This window comes from Harpia harpyja, chromosome 2 (genome assembly GCF_026419915.1).
Source record: "Harpia harpyja isolate bHarHar1 chromosome 2, bHarHar1 primary haplotype, whole genome shotgun sequence".
NCBI lineage: Eukaryota > Metazoa > Chordata > Aves > Accipitriformes > Accipitridae > Harpia > Harpia harpyja.
In genome coordinates this window covers 39,955,144-39,969,975 of record NC_068941.1, presented here as the reverse complement: position 1 = coordinate 39,969,975, position 14,832 = coordinate 39,955,144, and the positions used below count along the sequence as shown (strand labels likewise).

The 14,832-nt window shown below is 40.4% G+C and overlaps 2 protein-coding genes across 5 annotated transcripts in view; one reads left to right on the top strand and one right to left on the bottom strand.

The window, feature by feature from the left end:
• FHIP1A (FHF complex subunit HOOK interacting protein 1A) overlaps positions 1-13,595 on the bottom strand; it is a 95,095-nt gene extending 81,500 nt beyond the window's left edge. Inside the window, exons 1-2 of one of the 4 annotated variants that reach the window (XM_052777083.1) lie at positions 13,485-13,595; positions 13,060-13,148 (exon numbers count right to left, since the gene is read on the bottom strand). The gene's annotated coding sequence lies outside the window, so the exon portion shown is untranslated. Of the gene's footprint in view, positions 1-4,295; positions 4,395-13,059; positions 13,225-13,484 lie in introns of those variants that run through there. The other 3 variants (XM_052777098.1, XM_052777091.1, XM_052777110.1) reach the window with 3 other exon arrangements.
• SH3D19 (SH3 domain containing 19) overlaps positions 13,293-14,832 on the top strand; it is a 116,803-nt gene continuing 115,263 nt past the window's right edge. The window contains exons 1-2 of the mRNA XM_052777063.1: positions 13,293-13,407; positions 14,237-14,341. The gene's annotated coding sequence lies outside the window, so the exon portion shown is untranslated. The remainder of the gene's footprint in view (positions 13,408-14,236; positions 14,342-14,832) is intronic.

Below are 14,832 nucleotides of genomic sequence, written 5' to 3'. Positions count from 1 at the left end.
AAATAGAGAGCTCATGGTTCAGCAAATGGATTATTGCAACCCAAACACATTTGCATCCATGCTGAACCTCAAAAACACTTGTGCATCACACACTGAATATGTTTGGGGCAATTAAGAAACTGTTCTGGCTAAAAAGTAACCACTGGGGGAAAAAATAAATAATAAAACGCAAAAGCAGAAAAAAGTGGTGTGACACTGAATGCTAAAGCTGGCTACGCTGCCAAAAAGCTGATTACAAAACTCAATTTTCAGGCAGGAAATGCATCATAACAACATCTTGTTAAACAAGCTAAACACATGCAAAGGCAAAGGAGAAGGAGAAATCCACACCTTTCTGTCAACACTGGAGTCATTTATATTAAATTTATATTTGACATGTAACAAGGCCACACACATACAAAAAAATGCAAGTATGAAAAGGGTGTCTATTCATTTACACAGTGCTTAGCATCCAGAATTGATTTTACAGACATCCTGCTAACCTGTCTAACAAATTCCTCCAAACTACATAAATTAATTCAAAATAGGGAGGCTGTCAGTTTTTCTGTCTTATAAGCAAGGAGGTAAAATTCTGAAATAGTTTTCAGCATGCTGAAAGGAAATCATGCAAAAGTTAAAAAGGTTGTTTCCAGCAGATGTGGGAAACGAGTATGCAAGAAGCACCCATGGAGGTGCCTCAAGTGATCAGAATTGGGGGGAGGGGGAGGGAATGAGCCTCTTAACAGATTTGTTTTAAAGATTCCAGCGTGCTTCAACCTGAAGAACATTTCTTACCTAGAATCTCAAGCCTGAAACCAAAAATTGGCACAAAACCTGAAACCATAGCCAATGAAGAACAGAGTTGTATGATGAACAATCCCATTTCTGATCTGGCTAGTGCATGTTTTCCATTATATGCTTAATAAAATATTACACATTTAAGAGTAGTGCCATATTATCCTAACATATTCAGTGTTTCAGCTTCAAAGTACTGCAAGACTGACTCAAGGAATCTTTACTACTACTGCTGAGGCAGTAAAGAAAAACACAAAGGTCTGTTCTTTTGTAGTCTACAAAAGCATGATTTCTCTATGATATGCAGTTTACGTGCAGGTTTTAAAGAGAAGGCATTCAGAACATGGAAAGATTCTCTGACCACACATATGTAAAAAAATCTGGATCTGAAACCTTAACATCAAGCTATGGTAACTTTCCAGAACCTAAGTGCCTTTAGCTTCCCAACTCATTTAAAAACAAACAAAACAAACCAAAAAACCACAGACACACACCTTAGGTTAGAGGGCAAAAGACAACTCAGTCTAGTATACAAAATCACAAGAATTTGAATAATCTAAAGAAATTCCAATTTCCAGTCAGCTTTTTTTTTTTCTTCATTAAAAAAGCTGTAATTAAATTTTAAAAAGCACAGTTATAATTAAACAGAGAGCTTCCTGTATTTGTGGCCCAGGAGAGTCATATTAATCACACAGTATTGCTACTGTGTACTTGTTACCAGCTCTCATTCACCTCCAGACAAAATTCAGTACTTCCAGGTAGAAAACAATACATCCGAGGCACTGACGGATCCATTGACACTTGGATCTCTTTCTAGGCACTGATAAACCATTACTGTCAAGCAGAGTCTTGCCTTATTTAATGTATTTTGGGAAGAGCAAGTATTTTGCTTTTGCATCAAATACCCAGCTTTGTAAAAGCAAGCAAGCAACACCACACACCAGGTAAAAAAATAACACATGCATGCATTCTGTATCCTAAAGGCAGGCGGGGAAGGGCAGAGGGGGAGAGAGAGAACACAAAAAGTTGCTGCCTTCTCATTTCTGAAAACTGAGACAAATGAGGAAAATATGAAATGGTAGAGGAGCTGCTCAAAAAATTGGAACCGGATATAAAAAAATATATATAATTTAAAATCATATAGATATCAGGAAAAAATATATATCAGCTTACATTGCTTGGATAGGCTGAAATTCTGCTCTAAAATGGGTGTGATAAGTATATTGAAAAGCTTTAGAACATAAAAAACAGTCAGTTCATACTAGTAACCTTCATGAATTAAGATGCTCTATTTTATATCTTGATATCATCAACATCATAATAGAAGGCAGTTTTCAATGTTTCTTCAACCCACAGCAGAGCAGTCTGTCAAACCTTCTTTTAACAGGCAGGTTACAGGACATCCTCAGAATGACAAAAGCCTTTTCAAGGATTTCTAAGCGAGTAGCCAAGAACTAGCCATCATCCTCTTTTACACAATTAATTTTGAGCTCAGGATTATACTGTATTTTATTGGACATGAAAGTTGTCCTTAGAGACTGTATTGCATCCCACATATCATAACCTACACCACTACCCAGGCTACATATTATGAAAGATGCATAGCCTTGTGGTTTGGGAAATTTAAATTGCTTTCCTTATCTTTCCCCTTCACGTGAAAGCCCAAGAAAATAACCCCAGAAACCATAGTCCACAGATTTATGAATCAATACAAACACTCCCAGTAGCAATACATGCCATTCAAAATCTCACAAAAAGAACAGATGGACTTTAAAAGGGAAGTATGTTAAAAATTAGCTCTGTTTCATACATGCATGATAGTAATTTAGAGAAAGAACACATCATAGAAGTGATACATCCTGGGAAACTTCCCTCTGTGAGTGGGGGAAAAAAAAAAAAAAAGAGTCTCCTAAACTGTTAATTTTACATAAAATTGTGCCTATTTGCTTTTGATTTAAAGATCAGTCGACACTGCAGGACTTCCTCAAATCTTTGCTTTTCTTCTGCTATTCACAGCTTTGCCCAATAGCATCCAAGAGAAATTAAAACCTTTGTTTAGTGTCACTGTTGTTATCCCTAGCATTCAGACAAGAAATCTCACACAGTGAAGAGCCATCTCTGCTTTGTGCTGTTACTGGACAATTAATTAAAGGAAAAGAGTTAGTGCATCCAAATAAACACAGGGTACAAGGGCAGCACAATAGAGGGTTGTTTACAACATACAGTGGATTACACGAAAGAGTTTGCCAAATTGTCACTAGCACAAGCTGATTAAATCTGCATGGCAGAAAGCAGACATAAGCACAAGTCTGGAAGCAGTAAAACCACAGTGGCTTGGATGCAATGCCATACAAATATGAGAAAACTGCTTTTGAAGCTAATCTAGGCATCTTCACACCACATTTTGTAGCACTCCCCGTTCCAGGATTTGCTTCTGCAGAGCCAGTGTGGGTATAGGCACGCCCGCAGCGCTTTTTTCATGTTGTTGTCTTCTAATAGAGAGTTCTAGCTACTTTTCAACAGCCAAAGATATGTGAAGTTCTGTGTCTCGCTCATCTACTCCTGCGGGGGGAATCACCTCAAAGTCATCTAGTCCTTCCCTCTTTGCCATGGTAATACCCATCATGTTTCTGTCACAACTCACAGATGCTTGCATCACCAATTCTTAAAATTATTCACAACTTTTCCTGATAATATATTCCAGTGCAACAGTATCTTACCAAGGAGAGAAAACAGATCATTGTGAGAAACATGTATATTTCACATAGACTAACCCTTACTCTCTCATTTCTCCACTATCTCTTTCTCTTTGAAGCTAAAATAACAGCTCCTGGTTCATTGACTCATTCCTCCAGATACCCAGGTATTCTCACTGCTCCTCTCCAGACTCCCTCCAATGTGTTTGTATTACCTTCTTTTTTCTTTTTTCTTTTTTTTTTTTTAATAAATTCCATCTTCAAAAGTGGACACTATCTCAACATTGGTTAGAAAGATTACTTAATTTGCAGAATATACTTCTATTCTGACATACGTGATGCAGTCACAGGACCCCACGGTAAGAACGAGAAGGGTCTTAAAGGTTTACTGAAGCAAGCGTTGGGGAGAAGCATTTGGTCCCTCTGGCCTTCTCTGATTGCTCTCATCAAGCAGGAGGCAGTAATTACTTTAAAGAAGCCTTGCTGTGTTTTAAGTAAGGAAATGGGCTGTGGGGCTCATGCTTTTGCTATGCAAACCTCAGCCCCAACCTGAGAACCACCCCTCTACCCCTATTAAAAAAATCCTTTTCTAAGGGCAGAATTCAGTCATTCTGTGACAATATCTTGGTAAAATATTCTCTAATTTTACAATTACATAACAATGGTGACTCTTATTATTCTTGTCATCCACTATAATACCTAAATCCTTCAAATATATATATAAAAAAAACCAACTAACCAACCAAAAAACCCCACGCCAAAACCAAAACACTCATGAGTCCATTCCTAGAGAAAACAATGTTTTTCAAGCAGTTTAGCACTTACCCACAGTCAATTCCTCCAGACATTCTTTAACAAGATTGAAGTTTTGACATTTTCTATCAGAAAGAGTCAAGCTATCAGAGATCAACTGTTCCTCTCCTGTTAGCATTCCGGAGAAAGAAATTGCATTAGTCTAACATGGTTTAATCTTAAAAATAAAATCATATGGGTTACTGTTCACTTCTTTAGGAGGGTTTAATTCCCAGGAAAAATACTGGAACAAATAATCGAAGTTAAACAACTGGGTCTACAACTGCTTATTTCCACTTCCACTTCCCCCCCTGCCCCGTAAAGACAAGACACTATAATCACTCTTCTCAGTGTCACAGTATTACACACATCCTCCATGAGTTAAGTAACTGCAGCAGCTCAGGGATTACATCAGCCAGCTCTTACCCTTTCAATAGTGTTTTTTAAACACTTTGAACTTAAACTTATCCAAATGCTCTGCAACTCATTCCTTCCTCACACCAGCTTAGGGTTTTAGCACTTGCCTTGAACACCAAGTTCACCTCTGAATCCCAGTCTCTCTTACAAAATATGAAGAAAAAAAAAGACCTCAGTCTGCTTTGCATTATCTCTCCACAGCTCCAGTCTTCAAACAGCAGCAAACCTTCCCTCTTTTCCTTTTTACTAACATTATATTTCTATAATGATTTCTTGTTACTCTTTTTGAGTTGGTCATTCTGAATGTTGCATTTCAATTATATGTGCTTGCGCTTTATTTTTACACTTGTCCTTGGCAATCCAGCCTGGATTCCCTTTCTCTCCTTGTGTTTGATGTTAAAGAGCTCACTAGTAGCCAGGTCAGCCTCTCACTACTTTTCATATTTTCGTCTGTGGAAGAATAGTTCCAATTTCTTCCATTAACATGATTTCCTGAAGGAACAATCTCTCTCTTCCCCCCCCCTTCTTTTTTCTTTTCTCTTAACACACAGAACTAGTGGATAAGATTCATGTTAACTAGACTTACCTGAAGTCTGCCTTTCTAAAAATCCATTGTTTTATTTTAGCACAAATCCTGCTTCCCAGACTCTCATTTGCTCTCACACAAGTTACTTATCTTCTGGTTATAACAAAGCTTGGAAGAGCCTATCCACTGATTACTTTCTTCATATTTAGTACCTGGAAAGCTTTACCAAGGTCCTCCAAGAACTTACTAGGAACCTGCATCCCACCATACTCTCTAACCAACACTCCTAGGTAATTGAAATCCTGTGATCTGGATGATTTCTCCTAGGGGTCCACAAACACCCTCATCCAGAGAATGTCCCCAATTTGCCAGCCTTCAGTCACCTCTACCAAGAGAGCACCAATATTCTTTACCTTTTTATTCATGCAGACTTTTAGTAGAATTGTTTAGAATGGAAAAGTTTATTTATTCTGCTATCAAATGCTTTTTAACTCCCTTGTGCCACAGACCCTAATATTCCTGTACTTGAATAAATAATATTTTTATCTCAGAATATTTGAGTGGACCTTGGAATGATAACTGCTTAGATCACATTGTCTCCTGTCACTGACCCCAATGCTGAGTGCTCCTGAAATGTTGCTGTTGAGTTGATGCCTCTTTTAAACCGAAACTGTTGTTACTTTAAATGTTTGCCAAAACTCTGTATGAATGTTACCACTAGTAATGGAATATGCCTTGCTGCCAATACAACAAAATTCTATCCCCCACACTTGCTGCTACTTTAAAATCAAACAGTAACTTTCCACCTATTGAATCATTGCACATCATTACCATAGCAGGTACGTGTAACGCACAGCACGTACTGAGTTTAAGCTATGCATAGTTTATCACTTCCTAAACTAATACAACATCCATGAAATGGGAGGCATTACTATCACTTTAGAATTTTAAATTGTCAAGAGGAAGAATCAGATAACACTTCATTCATCTTTAATTCATTGAACTTTTTAAAATGTATCTGCACACAAAGTTATTCAAATACTGTTGAATTTCACTGAAGACTAATGGGAAAAGTTCATGCAAATACAAGCCACAAATTCTGCTAACATTTTTTTTTTCTTATAGGCAAAGACTAAAGGAAACATTAATACCTGGAAAAGTGTTCAAATAGCTTCTATATACACCAAAAGTCAAATAATTCAGTCATTTTAACTTAGCTGCCTTGAATGTCAGCAGAACCAAGGTCTGTGTGCCCAGAACTTTGCCTACTCCCTCAGCTACAGAAGTCAATCTAATGAAGAGCATTATCACTTCCTTTGACCTTTGTCCCTATGTCCTTAATGTTGGGTAGTGGATGCGATTTACCATTTCTGATTTACCCATTTTACTAACAAGTTGCTAAAACCAACACTACTAACAAAAGCTATAACTTGCAAATAGCATTCATCATAAATGCAGTATTTGCCAAACTGCCTTACTTGTTTCCCTCTGAATAATTATTTTTTTTTTTCAACAATAAAAGTTCTTGTGAAAAGAAAAAAGTTTTCCAAGTACTCCACTGGCATCCAAGCAAAACAAACCTAGCTCTATCTAGCCTAAGGAAATTATGCAAAACCATCTCAATACTACTGTGTGTTCTGCTGTATCAACACTAGCAAGTCAGGAACCCTAAGCACTGGGCTGTTGCTGGCAAACATCACCACTGTAAAAATCATGCCAGCGAAATACTGCTGAAGGCAGATGTAACCACTGACATCCATAAAACCTCTGTGTTATCTGGCAGCCAGTTCGCACTAACATCTCCCAATGTTGTTCGCATTGCTGGGACCAAAACATTAAGAAATCACTGTGGGGGCAAATCAGTTTCTGCCCTCCATGTTTATTTTCCTCCATTACTCTTTTTTTTCCCCCTCCACTTCTAAGAAAATGTAATTTTACTTCACATGCTCCTCATCCTATGACAGTGTTTCAAGGAGCTGATAAAGAACTTTCTAATTGTTTACCTGCAACCAGTCCGAGCAGGCAAGCATAATTAATCTTAACACAAGTCAGCAATTCAGAAAGGAAGCAATCCTGTTACACCTATTGCTGACTATGTGTTCTATGCTTCCCTGTACTGAATGGCAAAATGGCCAATTAAAAAAAAAAAAAAAAAAAAGAAAAAAAGAAAAAGAAAAAAGGCAAGACCGCCTCAAAGTAGCAGACTAGTTGAATCCACTACTTCTTTGAAACTCAGAATCATGAGTCCCAATATGACTGATATTCCCAGTCCACGCCAGGCATTCCAAGGACATTTGTGTGGTTCAATAACAACATCAGAGCAAAGCAAGGAGCAACACACCCTTTTTTGAAGATGCTAATGGTTTGCAGAAAAATCTTTGGCTGCTTAGCACCTGTCATCGCTGTACCTCGATCAGGCACACAGGAGAGAGAACCCAGCATAATTCTCAGTCACACACAGAGAGGAACAGAGCCCTCACCTCCAAAATGAATCCACATCTTGCTGTGGTTGGGAGCATGCATTTCCAGCAAAGTCCAGCACTGAAAATCAAGGGAGTTCCTCAAAAGGGGAGATAAGATTTTGTTCTCCATAGGTTTCCTTACAGGAATACTGAACTTATGACACTGTACTAAAACATATTTAAGGCACCAGAAAAGTGTAAAAGTGTCACAAATGTGCAAGGAGGAAACAGGACAGCTATGTTTAATAAAGCACATGGGTCCAGTATAACAATGTAACAAGCTACAGATGTTTCAACTTCAACTTGTGATTACAGAAGTAGCACCTCCCTACTCAGGCTCCCTTCTTTCCTTCTATGTTCAAGGTATATATGCTTACAGAAACACTACTTTTAATGTAATGCCAGTACAGTGGTGAAGCAGCAAGCCAAATTATCTCTCCCTCTCAGGTTTGTTGCATTAGGGCAGGAACCTGCAAATGAGTTAGCACAACTCAGTAAAAACCCACACTACTTTTTGGACCTGGCTGTACAACAGCAATTTTTCATTTGTTGCTCTTTGACTTGTGTGTCAAAAATGAAATATCTGAAAAATGTTTAGTTATTACAAATATATTAACTGTTAGTTGTTAATGAAACTAACTCAAAAATACAAAATTCTCTTCCCTCCTGCTCAGGGTACCTGAGGTTTTACAAAAGATTTTGTAATGCAAGTGGGATTGATTCTTCAGCAGTTCAACTCTTCAACCATCAGCACAGTGCAATAAAAACAGCCAACAGTTAAATTTAAGTTACAATTCAAAAGTTTACTGGCATATGGGTCTTGTCAATAGCTTAAAGGCTTTATTTCTTTAATGTGCATTAAGGAAATCCTTCTATCTGTGCGCTCTTTTGCTGGCATCATTCTATCAGTTCCCCAGGCAAACTAAACTACTACTAGAATACTCACTACCTTAGAACTACTTATATAAAAATTTTCACAGAAATGAATCATACCCTCCACCAATATACAATACAGGCAACTTTAGAAAATGAACTAGAATTAGAAGGATAAAGGGCACAAGTGTCTTTCAGCAACAGTTATTTACGCACAGAACCTAGTACGTGTTTTTATTATCACAAAACCTTTTTGCCTTTTTTGTTTGGTTTTGGTTTTTTTAAACCCAACCAGACAAGCTCTTCTAAGGCATGCAATTCTTTAAATAAACAAAACTGTCTGTCATACTGTTTGGAGGCTACAGTAGATCTACAAGGGGACAAGATGATATTTGATTATGCTTCTACAGTTAAACGGCAAAAAATTGTGTAATAAGAATTTGCCTAATACTTCTAGCACTAATCTAGCTATGTATTTCCCCACACAGAAGCAGATGATATGTCCTCTACAATGCTAATTAGGATTAGACCAGAATTAATTGCCATGGTCTATCATCACTGCAGGTAGGCAATTCAGTATTACCTCACAATTTGATGACTTTTTTTTTTTCTTTTTTTCTGTTTCTTTAAAAAAAAAAAAAAAGTAGCAATTGATTTCCCAATAATTTACCACCCATGGGGAGCCACCACAGTTTGAAACAGAATAAATTTCAGGACAAATTCTGCAACTGCTATGAAAACACGCTGCATTTAGTTCGGAATTAATGCGAGTCAAAGCCCCAAGTACATCTTACACAAACTAACTCAGGATCTCATTCCTCCTTTTCAGGTGGCAGTTGATTTTGGAGGAAAATAAACCTGTCACATATATGTGGAACTAAGGTTTCAGGCCTCCTGTGTGCAAAGAGCTATATTTGTGTCATGTTTCCAAACTTCCCCCTGTTAATTAAAGGTAATCCCACTAGATATCAGAGGTAACACGTTCTTAGATCGTGTCTTCACGTGCCTTGAGCCTCTACCACCGCTATCACCAGCTCTTACCTTATCTGCTCTGCTTCCATTCCACATGGAATTGCCTCACCTGGACATGCCCTTCAGGACCACCCTTGACAAGAATTTTTTGGCCACATGGTTTAAAATGGAAAGCATTCTTATCATACCATGAATGAGTCATTTACTAAAAGACACCTACATATAATAATAGGAAGTCTTATGATCAATGCCTAAGAAAGTAAGGCAAGATATGTTCCCAAAAGCTCCTCTGTCTTTGCTACACTAACTTTAGCTGTGAATGCTTTGCTATCATCAGAACACCTCCAAACTTAAGCTGACACTTTAAAATGTACTTGTGTGTCTATATCTATTACACAGGAGTAATTATGCCAGAACCACTTATTGCTGTACATGCTCACAAATGCATTCAAAACTGTTCTTTCAAATCAGCCCAGTCAGTCTTCAGACTTAATCCAGGTCTAACTGACCTGCTCCCCATGACACAGTGAAGTCCTAGCTCTACTTTCCAAATGGATTAATCCAATCAGGAAAAGGCACCATTTCCTGGAGGCTGTTCACACAAGTTTTAAAAAGTACAGCAATTCTTACAGAACAGCCATACCAGCAGCTACTTACAAGCCTTTATTTGGCCACTATGGTGTACTGCAAAAAGGACTAAAAAAAAAAAAAAAAAAAATCAGAATTTCCAGATCAGTAGTGCCCCAGCTTTTGACCAGTGCAGGCTTTTGTAGCCTCTTCTGGAAGCACCCCGAGGTTTCTTGTCTTGACTCAACACTATCAGAGCATTAGAAGTGCATTCATAACATACCTAAAGTATAGGCGTCCACTGTTGTGTAATACATTACCTGAAACACACCCAAAAGCGGGACACAAAAAGCACTATTTTGCCAACAGCCTTCCTTAATGTCCTCTTTCCTGGGAGCTTCCTCCAATGGGGATAGAGTATACAATTTTTCCTGGGTTGTAGCCCAGTCTTACACTAAATAACTATCTGATTAGGCTGAGAAGAGACCACAAGTAAGCTAATAATGCCAAATAAGCACATTTGAGTAGAAGAGTCTTAGAGTTTAAGTGTCTGTAAACCAAAATATAGGTATAAAATTGTTACAAAAAAAGGATGACTGGAAAAAGAAGTCACAAAAGCCCTGTTCTGAGCAGCACATAACACCACAAACATACCACACAACTACTCTGGGCATGCCATAGAGCACAAAGAAAGAGAGAAAACATCTCTCGAATGTTTGGGAGAAACTACTAGTCAAAATAACATACCAGGATGTGCAGACCTGCATTTTTTAAAACTCAAGTACACAACTCAAACATTAAAGAACTAAACAAGATTTCCATGAGCCTAATTAAAATTTGAAAAGCCTTTGCAACGAAACCCTCTGCAAGCACCAAAAAGCAGCACCTCTATACTAATAAATAAAGATATGCAAGGGTGGAACAGCAGTATTTGTGAATAAGTTCTTTTTAAGAGAGCCTTAAAACTTTGTGTACATCAAAGTAATCTTGGTAACCCTTCAATGAACAGTTTAACAGAGAAATTGATGCTTCAGATAGTACTGAGAGCCTGTAAATCTGAAGACTTAAGCTTAACAAACATCAATGCATTAGTATAATCTTTTGAAAAGCAAATATATCTATAGATTTCTAAAACTCAGTTTCATGCTAGGATCAAATAAAACCACGTCAGAGGCAGTTTCTCCAATTTCGCTTCTCTTACTTTCAGATTCTGTGAAGTTTTGTATCCCATTTTGGAGGAAAAAAAAAACCAAACCCAAAACACCCCTCACAGAGGATAATCCAATTTTTACCATTACCACCATATAGTTTAGACACAATGTGGATACAGAAAAGGAAAAAAAAAAAAAACCAAAGAGGGGAGAGGAGAAAAAAAGAGGATGTAAATGAAGTTAGATTTCTTCCATGGGCTTTAGCAACACATTTTTCATCATTTTAATTGAATTCACTTATTTTTCAAAGCACATATCATCCATCAATCACCGTGGCTCAATAAATAGATTAAAATAGCTGTTAGCAGAAATCAATTGAAAACATTTGTCTTGATCGAGATGGATAACAGAAAAAGGCATCTGGTTGTTCCATCAGCTTCACAACTGCCATCCTCACACCAATATCTCACTGGTACTATCCTGACCTTTGCAATTATTTATACTTTACAATGTAGACTGTAAGTTTTTCTGCCTTTTCCTTCTCCCTTTGACCTTCCATGTTCGTTAAAGCAGAGCCAGAGAAGAAGAAACGAATTACAGCATTAGGTCCTAATTCTTAGATTAGTTTCAGATCAGGTGGACACTTTATACACAGCCCAGCAGAAGTAAGGCAACACAAACAACGTGAAAACCCTAATCCAACTTCACTCCTTTGGGTATTATAAACCCTTCCAATCGCCATTTTTTCTAAAAGGTTTACTCTAGAAATTATGATATAAAAACAGCACAGGCCAGAAACATAGGTCTGTACTGCATGACCTAACACTATTACAATATTGGTGTGTGAGAGATCTCTTTGAATGGGTGGTTTATTATCACTCCCTCTTCTCTCTGAAAATGAAAACAAGATAGAAGCATCATGCTTCACCACTAATGTGATGAGGTCCTGAATCCTTCTTACAGCTACAAGGAGGAATAAAACCACTGTTGTACAGACGAAAAATGCAACTATAAACTCTTGCACAGCATTAGTTTCGCATTGATCAACAGAAAACACCTAGGCAGAGGGAGAGGCCACTGGCAGCTTCTGAAGTCTTTTTCAGTTCAACTAGAAGTAGTATGGCAGCATATAAAATAACACACTCATTTTTAGGCATTTTTCTTCTTATCATCATATGAGATGTGTTAATGCTAATCAGAAAACCAATCACACACCCCAGGTAGGAGGAGGAAATCAGACTGAAATAAAAATCTCCAAATACTACTAAGCGTGCCTTAATATTTCTGAGTTATAAGAAACCGTATGCCTCAACCTGGCAAACTGTCCTATACTGGCAGGCTGGCCCTACGCACAACCTCCTAACAGAGTGTATCTGCCTGCACCTACAGATTTGTCCACATGGAGTAACTCAAAATCATGCCGAGTTACTCCCAACGACCTCGGGTGACAGAACACGTTCACATGACCTTACTAATAGTTCCTTTTTGCCTCAAAGATCAGAGAGAGCAACACAGCAATCCCTTTATCAGGACACACTGCCTTCTCCAGTTACCAGGGCGCTGAAGTTGCTGAGACTTTCCTTTGGCATCCCAAGAAAATACCAGGATAGCCTCCAGTGATTTGGTGAGTGACTCAATGAGCGTCCTGAAGAAAAAAAATAATCCATGTTACCAGCCTGTTAAAACGAAGCCCGAACCCAAACTGACAACCCACACGCAGGGTCACAGAGCTAACAGATGCAAGTAGAAATACCTGGCGCTACGTAAAGCGTCGCACTTGTGAGGAAAAAGCCTTCTTTGAAACAAAAGCGCACATCCCACGCTCTCACCTTGGCACTCGCCCGCTGCCCAGCTCGCAGCCCTGCGCGAAGCCTGGGTCCTCTCCCAGAAGTTCGCGGCCAACGCTGCCCAGCTCGCCCTACAAACCAGCAGCGGAAAAGCCGAGCCAAAAAGATAAAGGGGATTAGGCAGGCATTACTTCCAGTGACCTATATACTCCCCCCTCAGCCCTGCGGCAGCCCCGAGGCAGACAGCAGCTGCTCGGCTGCGGGGGACACCGGCCCGCCGCCCCGCCCCGCCCCGCACCGCCGACGAGACGCCTCCTCAACTCGGCGTCCCGGCTGCCGCCCAACCCTGGGCGGGAACGACTGAGCCCGTCACGGAGGCCCCGCCGCCAGGTCCGAGGCCCGTCCCCAACCGCCGCCACCCCCTCACGGCTCCCGCCCCGGGGAAGGGGGGGTGGCCCAGCCCCTACCTGGCGCGGGCGGTGGCGGAAAGTTTCCCCGGGGAGGGGCGAGGCGGGCTCCGCTCCCTCTTTGCCGAAGCGACCGGCTCTGGGAGGGAGGGAAAGGAGGGAGGGAGGGAGGGGAAGGAGGGAAAGAGGCTGCCGCCCAGGTAAATCGCCGTCAGCGACGGGGCAGCCGGGACCGGCGCTAATCCCTCAGGAGGGAGGGATCCCCCTCAAGCCCGCCCTCACCGAGCGCCCCGGAGGCTCCATCCCCTCAGGGCGGGCATCTTCCCCCCACCCTCCTCCTCCTCCTCCTCCCTCTCAAAGCCGGCGGCCCCAACTCGGTACCAGCCGCCGAGTTTGTGTAAGCGAGGGGCCGGGCCGCTGAGTCAGAGAGGCGGGGAGGAGCCGCGACCTGACGGGGTGAGGCCCGGCCCGCGGCCGCTCTCCGCCCGCCGAGGCGAGAGCGGCCGCAGAAGAGGAGGCAGTCGGTCGGTGCCGCCTTTTGAGGTGATACTTGTGGGTATCAGGTGAGGAGGTGTCGGCCCGGAAAGAAACACGCTCCTGGAGAGAGAGGGAGGAAAAAAAAAAAAACCCACAAACCAAAGAACCAAAAATCAGTGTTTAAAAAAAAAGTAAAAACGTGTGGTAGATGGGCGCTGTATTTTACAGGCGATGCCATAGGACGAAGGTGGCCCCAGTTATGCGAGTCACTAGGTGGCACTGTTATACACACACCCCCTTTTTAATTATTATTATTACTTTTTTTTTTTCTTTAGATGATACCGCGGCGTATGAGTGTTGTTTTCTCTCAGCAGAAAATGCCGGTGCTCCCTGGGGAGCGTTTCTCTGCAAGCGGGAGCATTTCGAGTCCTCTTTCCTCGGTGAGCCGCACGCTGGCCTTTGGGGCCCGTTTGCTTTGTTGAAAGGGTACAGGTGGGGGGAATCGCCTGCCTGCCATTTGCCTGGACCCTCCTGGAGGGTTACGCACGTAGCCCCCGTGAATAACTAAGCAAGCTTCCTGCCGTCGATTTCTCCCATGGAAAACCTGCAAAACAGAAGTACCATTTTAAATCTAGCCCATATTACTTACAAATTAGAATTAATTCCCTAATGGTACAAGCTATATAGTTCTTATTTTTAAATACCTGACTATAACTGTGATAGACTGCTGTGAATAGTTAAGCATGGTGCGCTGTGCTATTGTGTGGTGGTTTGTTTTTTTTTTTTTTAATGGCTTCAGATAAATTAATTAATTAAGACTGCCAGGGTACTGATTGTGATTTTGCTAATGACTCAAAATAGGAAGAGATGCTGGCCTATTAGGGTAACAGCTCATTTAAATAAATGTATAATATAATTTACCAAGTGTAAT